A 17,766-nucleotide genomic window follows, 5' to 3' on the forward strand; every position below is an offset into this window, starting at 1 on the left:
TTACCACTATATCAGCAAAGCCATGCTGCCAAGCAATTAAGTGTTGCGTCGACACCGATAAGCGATATAAATATAAAGGTTTAAATATTGGATAGAATCAATCAGTCGTTACTTTGCGTGATTCCATGATATACTATGAAAATTAGCTTTGCGCGGAGTAAGGAAAATTAAGCTTAATTTTCAAATTCAAAATTTCTTTATTCATGTAGGCCTATCACAGTCACTTATGAAGCGTTCTTACATATAATATGTTTACATAATTGTAAGGCGATGGTGATAACTTCATCATTGGCATGTGATAATATCAGCAATGGGGTATTAATGCGATTTGGACCGTGTTAGATGGAATTAAATAGGCCTACTCGTATAAACATCGATCGGCAAATCGTCTCACACCTATACGGGGACTATACAAAAAAGGTTTTAGAGCCCAACCTAGCGCACCGAGGCTGCAGTAGGTAATTCAACTGATGCGCTTCCACAAAGTGCTTTACCGCACGGAATCTAATAAATATTAGATGAGGCATAAGTTTTCAGGAAGATTTTACTGCATTCACCGGAGTCTGGATTTAAACTTGCAGCTTTGTTGTTATAATCTTTTAAAAGTTCTTCGTACACTGCCGCAAAACCAGCGCCACATCCTAGCCGCAACTAATACTTTTTACCGATTTCCAAAAGCAGGTACTGTTCGTTTGATAGATGCATATATTACATTCCAAAGGCTTTATATTTGGTGCTATTTAAATAGTGAAATAGTAACTTCCAACAGACAAAAAAAAAATAAGCGCTACGAATAACATATAGGACGGCAGGCCGGTTTTTTTAATTCAATTATTGAGCATCGCCTCGTTAGTATTGTAGTTAACTTGACTACAAATCATCTGAGCTAGCCTAAAGTTTAGCGTGTTTGGGTCAAAAATTTAAGTTATTTTTGTAAAAAAGTTCCCCAGAAATACCAGCTCGGAGTTAGAAAATTGGACTGTTGCACTCCCCGTGCCTCGAATCATAAGTTAAACCGTAGCTCCTCGTACTCTTTCTGCTTTTTTTCATTCTGTTCGCACGTACCATTAAAATATTAATCCTTACTTATAATATTAATGCGAATTCGTTTGTTTAAGGCGTTGAAAAATTGTTAGTTCATTTGTTTGTTTATCCTTTTACGTCCTAACCAATTGACTAATCAACATGATTTTTGCATAGAATTGGTTGAAAAGTCGGAGATTAGCATAGGCTACATTTAATCTCAGAAAACAAAAAAGTTCCGAGATTTGTAAAAAAACCGCTAGTAGACTGATAATTATATTGACCATTTAGTATTAAAAATAAAAATTGATTGGATGGTTAAAATATAGGAAATCGCACTGCTAACGTCACGGCACTCGTATTATGACATCCTCGTAGTTGAAGAGCACATGCTCAATCATATGGTTAGGCTTATTGTGGTTCCTGCACAAGAACAAGAGCCGTTCTTGTGGATGTCGAGGGTCATGCAGCAGTCAGCTATCAACTTTACACTAATTCTACTTATGTAACACAAGGTAGTATTTTGTGTACTTTTAAACAAATAATTCATTTTAATTTATTCGATCTGTATCGGCGCTTGGATACCGGATAACACTTTAGGAAATTTTCATGCAAAATAATGAATTTAGTTCTTATTTATATTAAATATAGTCGTTAACAGAGGTCATGTAAGGTACAGGCCGAATACAAAAGCAGATGGCATGCGCCAGCTAGCAGGTTCTAACTAATTCTCACTTCCATAGAAAATACAACCGTAATTGCATCGCATAAGTGCGATATTTAATAATCCTCCGGACAAATGTTCGAACACTACAGCCTATGTTGAACAATCTTGACTGACCCTTTGACGCGATTAGGGTTTGTCGTGTAGCTTGTTTAGCAATCTATCGTTAATTTCATGACATAACATAGTTTCCGCGCGACTTATCGATTGAATTTATTTTTTCTCTCTAGACTAAAACATTGTACCGAAAGAGGGCATAGATTACTCCAGGATGTAGTCTTACTATACGAATACATTGAGCAGTGCAACAAACGTATATCTAATAGTGTCAGGCCTCAAACTCGGTCCACCCAAAAAGAGGGAAGAGATAGACGTCTTACCCACTAGTCTACTTAGAATATTCGTATAGATTTCAATCCTTACACCAAATGTACCTTTAACGTAGCATTTAATGATTTCCGTTATTTTATTTATGGACTTTAAAGATTTGAAGTTACTTTTTAGAATTAAAGTTTATATTTTAATGTAAATATACCAGTGAACTTTATATTCGCATAACAAAGCGAACCATTGTTCCCATTCAACCATTTCCATTTCGCGACTTTGGAAAAGTTACTGAGGAATCTTCCTTAATTAGAGGAAAGACAGGAGTTCACTACTCCCTATCGTCTCTTTTAATTTCTTGATAAAGTTCGTAAGTAGTTAAAGTAGGTCATTTTTATGATTCTGTTGTCCCAGACGTTTTAATAACATCACTCAAAATAATTACCTACTGTTAATGTAATAAGCTTATTCCGGAAAATCAGCTATCGTAATTAGCCGATATTTTGACGCTCATGTGTGAGCAATGTACAACTTATACTGATATCTATATAACTATATTTTGAATAGCAGTTGCGTACATTATATAACGTTAAGAACGGATTTATCAAAAATCCCACCTCTAAATGCGTTTGAGACATTAATACATTATGCGAGTTTTTGACGTGATCACATCATGACATGGGAACAGTTTTTCCTTTAGTGCCCCTTATATTAACTTAGCTTTATACCCACCACTCTCGGCCGTTTGAAGGAAGTGTTCTCCGAGACAAGGGGAAATGTAAAATTCTATCACTGGCACTTACTGGTTTAATTTAATGTTACATAGCTAGCCCAATAGACTAATTTAGATCAACTATAATTTTAGTTAATGAGAATTTTTAAAACTTATTTTTATGTTGGTAATATTAAAACTACAAACCACGACACGTAAAAAACAATGAGAAATTATATAAAAAAACTTGAGGGTAAACTTATAAATTTATCGTACATAGCAGGGTTTTCACTCGCGCACTCAGGTTTTGTTAATTATAAAGGTTTTAAGTTTTTCCTTGATTATGTAAATCTTATATATAAGATGTAAAATTACAGTTGTATCAACATTCGGACGTTTACTTTAAAAATAAACATAATATATATGGGACGTGATATTGCTCGCTCTGAACGATCGAGTCGATAATGTTGGAATATGTGACGTGATCTGACTCATAAAGATACTATTACCTACGTTACTTCAGTTTACGTGTGTAATTACAGCCTCATTTCAACAGTTTTTATAATCGTTTTTGTTTACTTGCAACGGTCGTGTATTGTATTCTTCCGATTGATCAAATGTAATTGATTTCAACCTCTTTTAAGTTGATTCATGATCGATATTACAGGTGTGTGCCATTTTTTGACAATAAATAGGTTATTATACAGTTGTTGCCTTCAACTTTGTCTTTGTTTGATTTTGAAAATCCCGTGTGAAACGTTTGTTTGCCAGGTTAGAAAGTATCCTATGTCCCCAGGATGCAAACTATCTACGAGCCCGTGCAAAATTTATTCTTATTCGTTAGTTAGGTATAAAAAAACACATAAATTTACTAAGCTTTTATTATATTTTATATGGAAATAGGAAGAGAGATTGCATGCTCTGACCGTCAACATATTCCAGCATTATAATCAATGTATTATAATGCTGGAAAAAGTGACGGGATCTGACTCGTAAAGATCATCATTACCAACCCACATCACACCACATCATTATTACTGACCCACCAAACTGGCTAAGTGCGGATTGGCGAACTCCTGTTTGACTCCACAAGTCTATGAACACTGCAATACAACTATAATAAATAATAAATATACTACGACAATACACACATCGCCACCTAGCCCCAAAGTAAACGTAGCTTGTGTTATGGGTACTAAGATGACTGATGAATATTTTTATGAATTTTATATACATAAATACTTAGAAAATACATATAAATACCCAGACACTGAAAAACACTTATGCTCATCACACAAACATTTTTCCAGTTGTAGGAATCGAACCCACGGCCTTGGACTCAGAAAGCAGGGTCGCTGCCCACTGTGCCAGTCGGCCGTCAAACTATGGTGAATACTCAGCCCTCACGATGTTTTCCTTCACCTTTAAAGCTCATTGTATTTGATTCCTTAAAACGCACATAACTACGAAACGTTGTATCGAATTGCCTCCCCGAAAGGAAGGCTGAAGTCTAACCCTTCGGGCTATCACCGCTTGATTAATACTATTATTGTTTGTTTTTCATGAATCAACAAAGATACAAACTTGTCGGAATTTATTTTTTGTAAACACAGCTGACAGGAATTCCCCTGGCACAAAGAAAAGGTTTGGCAAAGCGCTATGTTTTATCCCGGGAAAATTAACTATTCCCGTGAGTATTACGTAGTCGCAAGCGATAAATATAACCACACATCCTTAATCATAGGCATTATACAAAAAATTAAAACCTTCAAATGCATGAGTTTGGCGACCCCTTAAACTTTCGCCAATTTACACCGGGTACCACCTTCTAGAATATTCCCCTTCTCCTTCTATTGAATCATCATCAACATTTTTACCCATTACCGGCTCACTACAGGGCACGGGTTTCCTCCCACAATGAGAAGGGGCTTAGGCCGTAGTCCACCACGCTGGCCCAGAGCGGATTGGTGGACTCTACACACGTTTGAGAACATTATGTAGAACTCTCGGCATGCAGGTTTCCTCACGATGTTTTCCTTCACCGTTGAGTCATGTGATATTTTAATTACTTAAAACGCACATAACTTAGTAAAGTCAGAGGTGAGCGCTGGGATTCGAATTCAGCCCCGCGAAAGTGAAGTCAAGCTCCTAACTGCGGGGCCATCACCGCTTCTTTTAAGAATACCATCTCTCTTTTAAAGTGCTTCTCTTTTTTTGCAGTGCACACTTATTATAGGCCTAAAAGAATGATGATTACATAAACAGGACGAATTTTGGTATTTTTTACAGCAATTGATAAGGTTTAATAAGGCCCTTATCGCAATTCCGGAATTCATCCGGCTTACGATAATACTTCTAAATTATTATTTAGAATTATCTAATTGCTGAGTGAGTTAGAAACAATTTTTATGATTACAGTTATACAACATTTGTTTCGTTTAATCTTTCATTGTGTGGTTAGGAAGTATATGATGGGACCGGCTTGTTTTCAAGGACAGAAGAATAAAAAAATTAAATGAGAAACTGATTGACTTCCCACGCGTTAGAAAACATTATGAAAAACTCTCAGGCATGCAAATTTGCTCACTTCACCGTAAAAGCAAGTGATATTTCATTGCTTAAATTAAGAAACGCACATAACTCCGAAAAGATAGAGGTCCGGGGAACCAACACAGACCCCGTAAGGAACGCCCAATTGCTAAGCACTGGTCTGGACTGAGTACTCGGTAGGTCCAAAAGACTACTTGATGGCCTAAATAATAAGCGTCTGGTGGCGTTTAACCAGTTCGTTATTATCTTATAGATCATTATATATCTCAGAATGTCTAAGAAAGAAAATAAAATATCGATTACTTAGGTATCACGGGAGTATTCAGAACCGAGGTTTCAAACAGCGTTGCCTTGTGATAACGACTAAGACACAGGGACGTATATACCTCCCTGTGTCTTCACCGTTCGAGTCCATACAGGACGGAAGTGAAGAAAATGCACCCGTATTTATATCAAAATACCCGGTACAATTTCATGAACATTGCCTCAAATATAATTTTAACTCTTTCAAGGAAACTATTTATTAATTAAATAAGAATTAACGGCTAATAAATTTTATAAAACATCTGGCATAAATCAAACTACAAATCGATTATCCAAAGTTCAATTATTTATCCACTTTATAAAATTACTGTAAATTACTTGCTAGCAATAAATGTTCGGTACAGTTTACGTTGTCCCCAAAGAAGCCATACCCAATTGCTTAATTAGCTCAAGGGATAGACCAGAACTGCTAGAATCGAACTCAGGTACCTCGTGATCTGTACTCTTACCTATTAACCACTAGACTAACGAGGCAGTTTGCATAGGTACAGTTATAATATTATGATCATCAATGATTATAACATTACAGGTAGGAAACCTAACTATAATTGATTTCCCTCAGGTACGAACGTTGTTAACATTGAAACTGATGTTAATTTAACCATATAATATTATAGCATAATAATTTGTGAAACATGGATATTAAAGTAAAGGCTTCTCTTACAAAAAAATACTTATTAACACGGGATAAATTCTTAACGGAACTAAAAGCAAAAAAAAACTTCGGAGACGCATTCGCGAGCTACCTCTACCATACTAATTATTATGTTTATATTGGTAACCTACCAATCTATCTTTATTATTATTATTAAATACTTTATTGCACACACAAAAACAAAATACGAAGAAAAACACAATAGATAAAAATAAAAAAATATCAAAAAACCAGTTTAGGTGTGCAAAGGCGGTCTTATCGCTCTCCCAGACAATCTTTGGCGAAAGAAGTTATTATAAGGAACGGGTTGGTGCAGCAATAAAAATTTATATCTAAATAAAAATTTTGCAAATTATACTACATGTTATAAATTCTAATACTAAATGAAATGACTAAACGAAATTATACTACATGTTATAAATTCTAATACTTAATAATTCTAATAATACATATGGTTCATACATATAATATCAATATCTTTGTGTGTATGCATCAACTCTTTTCAGTAGCGTTGTCTTTTATGGCAGTGGGTGGCTGGAGATCGCTTGGTAGGTTGATCGATAAGGACGCCAAATTGTATAAGCTTTTAGTAGTAGTAAAGCTTTTAGTGACAGATCTCGACCGGGGAAGCACTGCAAACATGCTTATATCTGATGCTAAGCAGCATGAAGGACATGGCTTCTGCTGTAATTACAGGCACATCAACGCTAACAAGTTGAAGTGAGTTTTTAGTTTTATTTTCACATTAAAAAATATGTTTTTTATCAAACAGTTAATATAATAAGTTTAACCCAGGGCAAAAGCTACTTTTATATACCTGATGTATTTATTATTTTTCCATATTTCTCTTGGTACATATTATATTTTTTTAATAAATATTTTATAACTATCCGTGAAGTGTAAAGGAAGTGCATTAGAGCACTACCCAGGTCTGGATGTTGCAGCTTTAAACTTGTTGGTGAGTTTTTAATTCTAAAGTAACTAGGAAATTTAGCCGCTTCGCAAGTTATAACCGACTAAGACAATGCGTAGTTGTTCCGACGTTTACTTGATGCAAACTCTATGGCACGGCAAGAATGTATAAATAAATAAATAAATAAATATATTCTACGACCAGACACACATAGCTATCTAGCCCCAAAGTAAGCGTAGCTTGTGTTATGGGTACTGAGATGACTAATGAATATTTTTATGAATAATATACATTAATTCTTATAATATACATATAAACACCCAGACACGGAAAACATTCTTGTTCATCACACAAACATTTTTCCAGTTGTGGGAATCGAACCCACGGCGTTGGACTCAGAAAGCAGGGTCGCTGTATGCTGTGCCAATCGGCCGTCAAAACAAATTAACCATGTTAAAATAAATAGATAAAAACAGCACTATTAAACAATTATTAAAAAGAATCTACCTCTCCGCTTGTGGGGCTTTTGAATGCCCAAGCAATCGGCGGTCAAGGCTCCAGAGTGAGGAAACTCCCCATTATACGCACCGTTTCAAGGACTACTGCCTTCTGTATGAGATGCTTGATCCAACAACCAAGCGAAAGCTTCTTAAGATACTGGTCGGAGCTATTCGCGAAAAGACCATTGACTGAAACCACTATCGCAACAATAACGGTCGACTCAACACCCCACAGGGCGGTAATCTTGTGAGCAAGATCCAAGTATTTAGATACTTATTATATTATATAATATGTACTTGTAATTATATTATTTACATACTTTGAATCGTTATAATTATGCTTTAATTTACCTAGGTACATAATTGTGGTCTTCTATTCGGACTAAGTTACTTGCCAAGGACCAAGCTGCTCCGGTTAGCGGTCCAAATCAATTAGTCACGAAAGTGTTTACAATCAAGATAAGTACCTAAATGCACTTTGAGACTCTTGCTTTGTTGCGCTTCGACTCTACGCTAATGTGAATCCACCCTAAACGATGAACCTATTTGCCTAGTTCCCGAATCGGTTTTATTTATTATTCCTCTAAAAGTTAACACTTCAGTGCAATTTCACCAATAAGTAATAATAGTCTAAGATGGTAGCGGGCTTTACCTGTTAGGAAATATGGCAGTTATATTTATCCCATATAACTGCCATAATCCTAGGTTAGCCTGCAACACTGATGGGTTTCCAGTCATAGTACCGGAACAGTTATCAGTACATCAATCAATCAAATCTTTATTCAGTTTAGGATATAGCTACAGCACTTATGAACGCCATACATTGTATGTTGTATAAATAAAATAAAAGCACTTATATTAATGTTAAAAAAATAAAAACAATGGTCAATAATTAATAATTAAAATAAAACAAAGATTATGTTACAGCCTTAAAATTAGATGTTTAATAAATTAATCGTTATATTATTATTGTTATATTACCACTATAGCATTCATTAATAAATTAATGTTTCGGTGAATTTATTAATATTATGCATTAACTCCACCATAAATAACCTATGTCCAAACTTCTTTACCATTTAAATAGTCTTTAACACAATAGTAGGCTTTCTTTAAAACGATTTTAACTTGTGCCTTAAATTTACTATTCGAAAGATCAGTGATGTTAAGAGGAATTTTGTTATAAAAACAGATACAGTTCCCGACAAAAGATTTGCGGATTTTTGCCAATTCGAAGGAATTCGATCGGAGCTTATGTTTATTTCTGCTGTTTATATTGTTAACGTCAGAATGCTTCTTTGAAAGATGCAAATGCTACCTTGTGTAAAGAATATTAACACAAATATAGAGAGAATAAAAAGTAAGTTTCCCAGTGTCTTCAAAGATCTTTATCGATACGGTGGTAACTGCCGAAGGCCACAGCCGAAGCCTCCCACTAAACAAATTAATCGTCCATCGGTTAATAAAATCGTCCTCCACACAAAGGATTTACTGACCCGAGTTTACCAATAATTCCGTAGCGTCTAAACATGTCGTGCGTGTTTCTCAAGCGGTCAATTGATTAAACGAAGCAATTAAGCAATCAGTCGTCAATGGCTGCGGGTTGTCGCAAATGAACGTCTGCGCGCATAGGCTTGTTAGTGTTGCCTCTTTGTACGCTCGCCTTTGAACCGTTGATGAACATTCTTTGTGTTACGGTATCTTTGAGTGCTGGCGGTTCTAGGAAAACAATCGCTTAATCTTAAAGTAGAGTTATAGTTATTTATGCAACTGTATTGTGTAACTGTTTCGGTTTAATATCTAATTAATATTTCAAAACCTCATTATCAACAGTTGCATACAAGACTTTATCTAAACACATAATATAAATCCTCTATAAAAGATTCTGAAACAGTTGGCTTACTGCTAACCACAGAATTAGCAAAATACAGAAACCTTATTTGCATGCCGTGTCCTAATAACGTGAAAACGTTCTCTCTGGTCTTATAAATTCTCAAAATGTCCCTGCTGGAAATCAAACCTGGGACCTACACTCATAAGACAGCCTTCACCACTGTGCCAGAGCTCGTTAGCTTATTTATCAAACGGTTATGTTTTATTTACAATGTTATCTATCCATAACTATAAAACTCTTTGTCCTGACTGACTGACAGACCAAAGACTGTATTGTGAAGAAATCATTTTCAAGGTATATCCATGAAACTAGTTATTAGGGTTTTTGACTACAACATCACGTGTTTATAGTTACGAATACTATATCTATTATTTTTTAGCTAATTAAATTAATATACTACGACAATGCTCAGATCGCTATCTAGCCTTAAAGTAAGCGTAGCTTTATAATAATATACATAAATAGTTATAATATACAGATAAACACCCAGACACTGAAGAACATTTATGTTGATAACACAAACATTTTCCAGTTGTGGGAATCGAACCCACAGCCTTGTACGCCAGCCTTGTAGAAAGCAAGCCAACTGCGTTAATCGGCCGTCAAAAGTTAAATACCTGTCATTTCTTCTATTACTGTGGATTAGCGAATAACGTTGTATAAACAGACGCTGAAGTAAGTGTTGGTGAATGTACTTAATTTAATGTCGATTGGCCCTCCCTCTTAGCATTAAAACGACGAGTGGCCAAAGTAGATATAAAACTTGAAAGGCTCTCGAACTTAGTGCTGATTCATAAAAGCGTTGCAAACTTCTGCTACTTAAGGAATGACAATAAATCACGCCTTTCAACTCCATTATTACGTATATGGTTTGCGGGTTGTGCAGACCCTATAAAGTCAAAGAAAACATTCCGTAAAGTTTACCGTCCGAATCTTTAGAGAGGACTTGCTGCCAAATTCCCTGTACAAACTCCGGTCTAGACGAAATTTAAGACATTGGCTTCGACTTTTAAATTGCGTTCTTTAGTGGAAGTTTATAAGCAGATCTTATTATGATAACTATGAGTGGACCTAAAAATGTGGGTTAAAAATATACACGAATATTTTTAACCCACAACGCAAAAGTGAACCGGTGAAAGCCCAGTGGCTAGGATTTCGGATTTCGGGGGGCAGAGTTCGAATCCCGGCACGCTCTTCTAACTTTTCTAAGTTATGTGCGTTTTAAGTTATTAAAATAGTGTCAGTTGCTTCAACGGTGAAGGAAAACATCGTGAGGAAACCTGTGTACGACGGCCTAATCCTAAACCCTTATCATTTTGGTAGGAGAGCCGTGCACTGTAGTGGGCCGGTAATGGGTTGATATGATGATGATGATGATGATGATGTCTGTGTGTGTGTGTCTGTCGGTGGCATCGTATTTCCCGGATGGTCGCAACGATTTTAATTTTGTCTTTTTTTTGTTTGAAAGGTGTGGTTTTTTTTTTGTTTGGAAGTCGGGAGTGGTTTTAGCTATGTTTGATGAAAATCGGCGCAAGATGGCCGCCGCCACAAAATGGCGGCATACATTTTTTCACAATTTCGTCAATATAGGTATCAAATGAAAGGGCTTGACTAGTAGAATACTATACACTATGACAAAATTCAAATCTAAGATGGCCGACACAATAGAATGGCGTATTACATTAATTTTTCATAACTCCCTCAATATACCCATATCGAACGAAAGGGCCTAACTATTAGAATATCGTAGATTTTTCGTACTCGTGTTGACATACGTAAAGAGTTAAAAATGTAGACACGGAAAATTTACTGGCATATTCCATTAAACGTATCACTATAATGTCGTGGTAATTGGGATCAAGTGGATGAGGACAGAGATTTAAGTAAGTAGTCTTATATACTCGTAGTAAATTATAACTATCAAGTAAGCAAAACAGATAGAAAGATGGATAGATAAATTGTTTATTGCGCACAATTAAGGGATAAAGATAAAGAAAAATAAAAATGCGCAAAGGCGCTCTTACCAGGCATCCATATATCTTGGCGCAGGTGTGCTTGCCAAAGTGTACTATATTGAAAGGGGATTTTTTTTTATTTTAAATTTAGGTATTAATTTTTTTTTTTATACTTTTGTTTCACATCCGGATTATTAACAAAACCGTGAGTAATATTAGTCATACTAGTGAAGGAGCTCTACCTAAGTATCTTATCCGTTCTATTAGTTTTTAGTATCTAGTAGTAATATTGCGACAGAGCTCGTCCGCTGAAGAATAACCTTTTGTTTTCCTTATATAAAATGATTGTAAATGTTGATGTTGGAAAAGAGCAACTACTGAGTTTCTTGTCGGCTCTTCTCGGTAGAATCTGCTTTCCGAACCGGCGGTACAGTTACTACAAACATACATACTTGACGTTTCAAAAGTGCTTATAAAGTAGGCCTACTTGAAATAAATGAATTTGAATTTGAATTTATACTGATGTTAACTGATGTTAATCTTGACTGAAGGAACATCGACTTGTCCTACAATTGTTATAATAAAACCCTATTTAAGCAGAATGTCAAAAAGTAGTTTTTTCATTAGCACGGCATATACACCTCGATGACTCACGTGCTATACCAACATAATATTCACGTTCGCTTCGTGTTCCGCTGAACGTATTAGTTTCATAAATATCTACCTATCGGGCAGGTAATTTATCCGGGCATAGATTAATCAGTGCCATTGTTCTATTGATACGCCTCTAAAAGTAGGCTTTCGCGATTTAATCCTAAAATAGCTGTGACACGCCGCGGCCATAGCTGTAAACAATTAATCAGTTTCCAATAATGTTCCACCATTAACCGTGCCGTACACACTCTTAAGGTGCTGTACTATACATAAAATAAAATTAAAGTGTCTGTTTGTAATGCTAAAATAACAGTTATTTAATAAATTTTTATGAAAGTATAAACGGTAAATTTTAACAAAAAAAACAATTCTAATTTTTATTTTCTTGAAAATAAAATTAATTTTGCCATGCTATTCCATTGCTGAAATGGCTGCATCGATTTTGATAAGACTTTAAAAGTTTTTCACAGGCTGGTAGAGGATTTCACAGTAACAAAGGCTACTTCGTATTTATATTGGTGATTTAGTTGCGAAATAGCTCCTCTAAATCATTTCACTACCGCTTAGGGGTACCTAAGCGGAAGTGGAATGAGGATTGGAAGATTGTTTGAAAGCATTTAAATTTGCATAGTTTAAAATAAAGTGCTTAAAGACATTTAAAACCACCACTCAAGAGTGGTGGCTAAAAGCATTGGCTAAAAGTTTGTACGGAAAAAAGTTAGGTATGTATGTATTACAAAGTATGGGCGAAATCGCGGGCAACTGCTAGTAAGTTATAATATTAGACTCACAGACTATAGACGGTAGATACAAAGCAGTGTGTTAAGCCAAGTTCGGAACAATATAAAGTTCACCTTAATAATTTAATTGAAACTTATAAAAGTTTTCCATTATAAAAAAGCATTAAATAACAATACTTTTAAGCTTTGGGTCACGTACACACGTAATGTAAACGACAGGTAGCTTTTATTAAAGAATTAGTAAAGCTTATATTTTGAAGGCACAGAGCGAAAGCCCTTTCCGATGCTCCAAAATCCCATCAAATTACCGTCATGGCACAGTGTTGCTCTATGTACGTAATCGATTTTGACCACCTCTCTGGCGCAGCGGTGAGCGCTATGGTTTTAAGGGGTAGGTCCCGTGTTCGAACCCGGAAGGGGCAATTTTGATTTTCCTTGGTGGGAGGCTTCGGCCTTAGCTAACAAAGACGTTGCTCTGAGCGATTTAGCGTTACGATACGATGTCGTGTAGAAAAGCAGGGCTAGCACAGGCAGGAGACAAAGACTATATCCCCCGATTGAGTCCCCTGACAAGGGATACAATTAACGTGTCCAAATGCAAAACGGGAACGGGAACATGGAATAGGAGAAGTTTACCCACGTTTATTATTCCTATCCCTACTAGTATTATAAATGTGAATGTAAGTTTGTTTGTTACGCTTTCACGCGAAAACTACTAAACCGATCTTCGTGAAACTTTTTATACATATTTTACGAGGTATTAGAAATAATATAGTATACAGTTTCAAAAAAAAAATAACGTAAGATAATAAAATGTTTGTGAAAAAAATCTCATATAGGTGTAGACTATGTAGCAGTACGCTGCCTTCCAAAATTACGCGGGCGAATCTAGTAACAAATATTTTATTTAGATATTATATCCACTTGTGCACCAGTGCTCTGAGAATTGATAAAGCTGTGGGAGAAGATAATTTTTTATCATTTCCCCGGAAAGATGAAGATAGTAAGTAGGTACTATGTTAGAAAATTGGCGAAATCTTACATCTTAAAACTATATTTACCTTTTGATCTCTTAAAGTTTCGGTACTTCCAACGTTATTGCGAGGCAAGTTGTCTTTGAATGTAGTTATATGGAGAATAAATTGTAGAAGCAGCGAGGAAATGTTCTACAAACTAATAAAAGTAATAGATGTGTTTGTCTTTCCTATAGAAATATCCACTCATCTCATAAATATTTATTCACAGTTAAAAATGCTTACCAAATTGGCTAAACAAATGTTTTATTTTTATTTTGCCGGAATAAAATTTCGTTTTTCCGAGATAAAAAGTATTCCTAACCACGATGCAAGCTATCTCAGTGTTTATTTTGTAACGATGGATAAACAACGTGTTAATGGAAACTGGAATATCACAGGCTTTAGAGGTACATTATGTACTGTCTCCGAGACATATCTGTAAAACCATACTTATGCACTCTTCAACAGTATTTTATTATTCGATTACACGTTGTATGGTAATAGCAAGACAAAAAATAGACATGTTAATAATAGAAAAAAGTATGTTATCATCTTCATCGGCTCTCATAGTGCAGATTATTTGAAAGCATAGTTCCACTATTCTGCTCTAATGTAAGTAGGGTTAGTGAAATAAACGTTAATTATCACATGTTTTGATATTAAACGGGACCAACATTACTCCAGAGCGTTCTCCGGAGCACGCGTGTCGACAACCCTCAATTTCCGAACCTACTGAGGCTTCTTTACAATTATGTACCAACCCGGAATTCGAACCCAGGTCCTACTGATTCGGAGTTAAAAATGCTAACCACTAGACATATGAAGCACTTTAAGCCCAGAGGCCGCATAGCACAAATATTTCTATAGTGCACAAATTAAATATTAAAAAACCCCTGACTTTCAATATAGTGTTCATAATTCTTCTAATCAATCCCTTTCATTTGATACCCATATTTAGGGAGTTGGGGAAAAAATTATAATATAGTTATTTTGAGATGGCGGCCATCTTAGATCGAATTTCATCAAAAAAAGCTAAACACTCCCGACTAATCAAAACAAGTCAAAATCGGTTCATCCGTTTTTCATCAAAAGTTTTTGCGTCGGGCTCACTGGCAGCCATGGTGTTAATATATTCTTAGTCATCGAACATGCTATGGCATTTTTAACCTGGATAATTTTGGCTCCTGACAAATTTACAGCGAAATTAAGACCAAATTCAATATCACAGAGCAAACTTCGCTTTCATATACCTAATATACGACAAATAGCCTTCTGGAAATTTGGTTTGGCTTATAATTAAGATCCTTTATGAAGGCTATAACTTTACTGGCCATTTAATTAATTCAGTTAGGCGGATTTTACAGCAGTGAGGTGGATTCTCCATCATAAACTTGAAATGCAATATGCTCACGACCTCGGTCCGGCTACGAAATTGTGTGCGTGTTCCTTCTTTTGTTTTTAATAGGGATGTTGACAACGATAAAAGGTTAATTATTTTGTGTGCCCACATCTTTTCTCTATGGTAGTGCCAGTACAGCGTGGTCTGCAATAATTTCACAATGTTTTACCACGCTGGCCTAGTGCGTAGCCGTATTGGTATACTTCACACGCGTTTGAGAACATAATTGAGAACTATTTGGCGTGAATGTTTTTCACAGAATTTTTCCTTCAGCGGTAATAATAAATTGTGTAAAACGCACATAATTTATAACTCGATATCCCCAAAAGGGAACCCACAATCTTGCCCACTAAGATGTCACCATGCAGGCCCTTTCATTTGATATCCATATTGACGGAGTTGTGGAAAAATATGTAGACCGCCATTTTGTAATTCCTATTATTGTGATGGCGGCGATGAACACTCCCGACTAATCATTTTTGAAGAAAATAAAAAACATAATCAAATTCGGATCATCCGTTCGGGAAGTACGATGCCACAGACAGTCACACACAGACACATCAAACTCATAACACACCGTCGATTTTGCGTCGGGAGTTGATAAGCGATAAAGTTAAATCAATGTCCGAATAACTTCTGCTTTGAGAGGTATTATTTACATTATCATAATCATCCTCAACCCATTTATCGACCCACTAAAGGGCACCTGTCTCCTCTCAGAATGAGAGAGATGAGTGAAGGGTTTAAGCAGTAGTCTACCATGCTTGCTAAGTGCGGTAGACTTCACACACAGTTGAGAACATTGTTGAGAACTCTCAGCAACGCAGATTTTCACATATTTAAATTGCTTAAAATAAAACGCACGTTACTCCGAAAAGTCAGTGGTACGTGCCGGGGCTCGAACTCGGTCTCCACAAAAGGAAATCCGAAGACTTACCCACTAGGCTATCACTGCTTCAAACATATACATTAATGTACTATTGTAAAAATACAATCCCCACCCCTGAGTCCTGACGAAGCCTAGTTGTGTTTGTGTGTGTCGAGTTCCATTGCATTTATTTCACGCACACAGTCGCAGGTAACATGGCATAAATACTGGCCCTAATACAGGCCATATTTTCAGGGATTACCATACAAATTAGTGTATTAGTTTATTTAATCATGAGGTCATTAATTGATCAAACATGCGATCACGCAATAATGCAATGTAAATTTACTTATAATTTTATGTTCAAAACATTTTACTAATACGAACTATGTAGGGAACTGGGTTAAGGGATGGTTCCTCGAACTAACTACTAATGTACCTATAGTTTGCTCGTAGAAAGAATGCGTTCCAAACAGTTTGAACGCATTCTTTCAACAGTTTTTATTTTTTATTTGCTCTATTCGAAGGAATGTTTAATAATTATTATCCTCAAAAGCTTTGTATTTATGCCATTATATCAACTTAGATTTTTTTTTAATTTTGCGCTAATTTTAATGATTAATTTGTTTGTTTTTTTTAATCATACCTACTGCGCTGTTACAAGCTAACGGAAACTGTTTTATAGAAGTGTTAAATATTATAACCGGGTAGCAGAAGTAAGAAACGCATTCTTTCAGCGGGCAGATTATTACTGAAGTCCCTACACTCGGCTGCAAAGAGAATATACCTTATCACTTTCACTAGGCTGTGGTAAACTGTCAACTGTCAAATTATTCATTCTGGTATTATGCCGTGTAGAAACTGATTAAACTCCTAAAACCGGGATATAGCCCCTAACAAGTTAGCCCTGTACCTTCTCAGACTGCATCATAGCTTACCGCCAACGCAAGAAGAGTATATAATTGCAGTACTTTGATTGTATTTTAAAAGCTTTATTTCTTAGTTCTTGTAGAAATCTGGGATATTCCTTTGGATTATGGTACATCATAGTCGTAATAGTATAGTCAGGTTAAGCGTGCTAAGTCGCCATTAAAGTGTCAACATTTCTATTACGCTAAAGTGTTTTGATGTGTGTTTCAATGTTGTGCAACAATTCGCAACAATGGGAGGTACTAGCGTAAGTTATTGGTAGCATTTTAATATTGACTAGCTTTAGCGTGTATAGAAATAAATAGTTGGAAAATCCAAAAGTGTCAAAATTAAGATTATTTGTAAATAATAATTTAACTACATCTAATTATGTCTAGTTAATTTTATTAATTATATCTACTAATATTAATTATATCTAATTACCATGAAAACTGAAGCCTATAAAAAAACCAACTCGATAAGTGAAGTATTTCGCTCGTTATCGTGACAACAAGATACGAGATCCGCACATACAGACACGCGGACGTCCAAGACAGAACTTTTTAATCAATTTTTTAATTAATTTTAAATAATAAAAAGATTTTT

This window comes from Pararge aegeria, chromosome 11, assembly GCF_905163445.1.
Source record: "Pararge aegeria chromosome 11, ilParAegt1.1, whole genome shotgun sequence".
Classification (NCBI taxonomy): Eukaryota; Metazoa; Arthropoda; class Insecta; order Lepidoptera; family Nymphalidae; genus Pararge; species Pararge aegeria.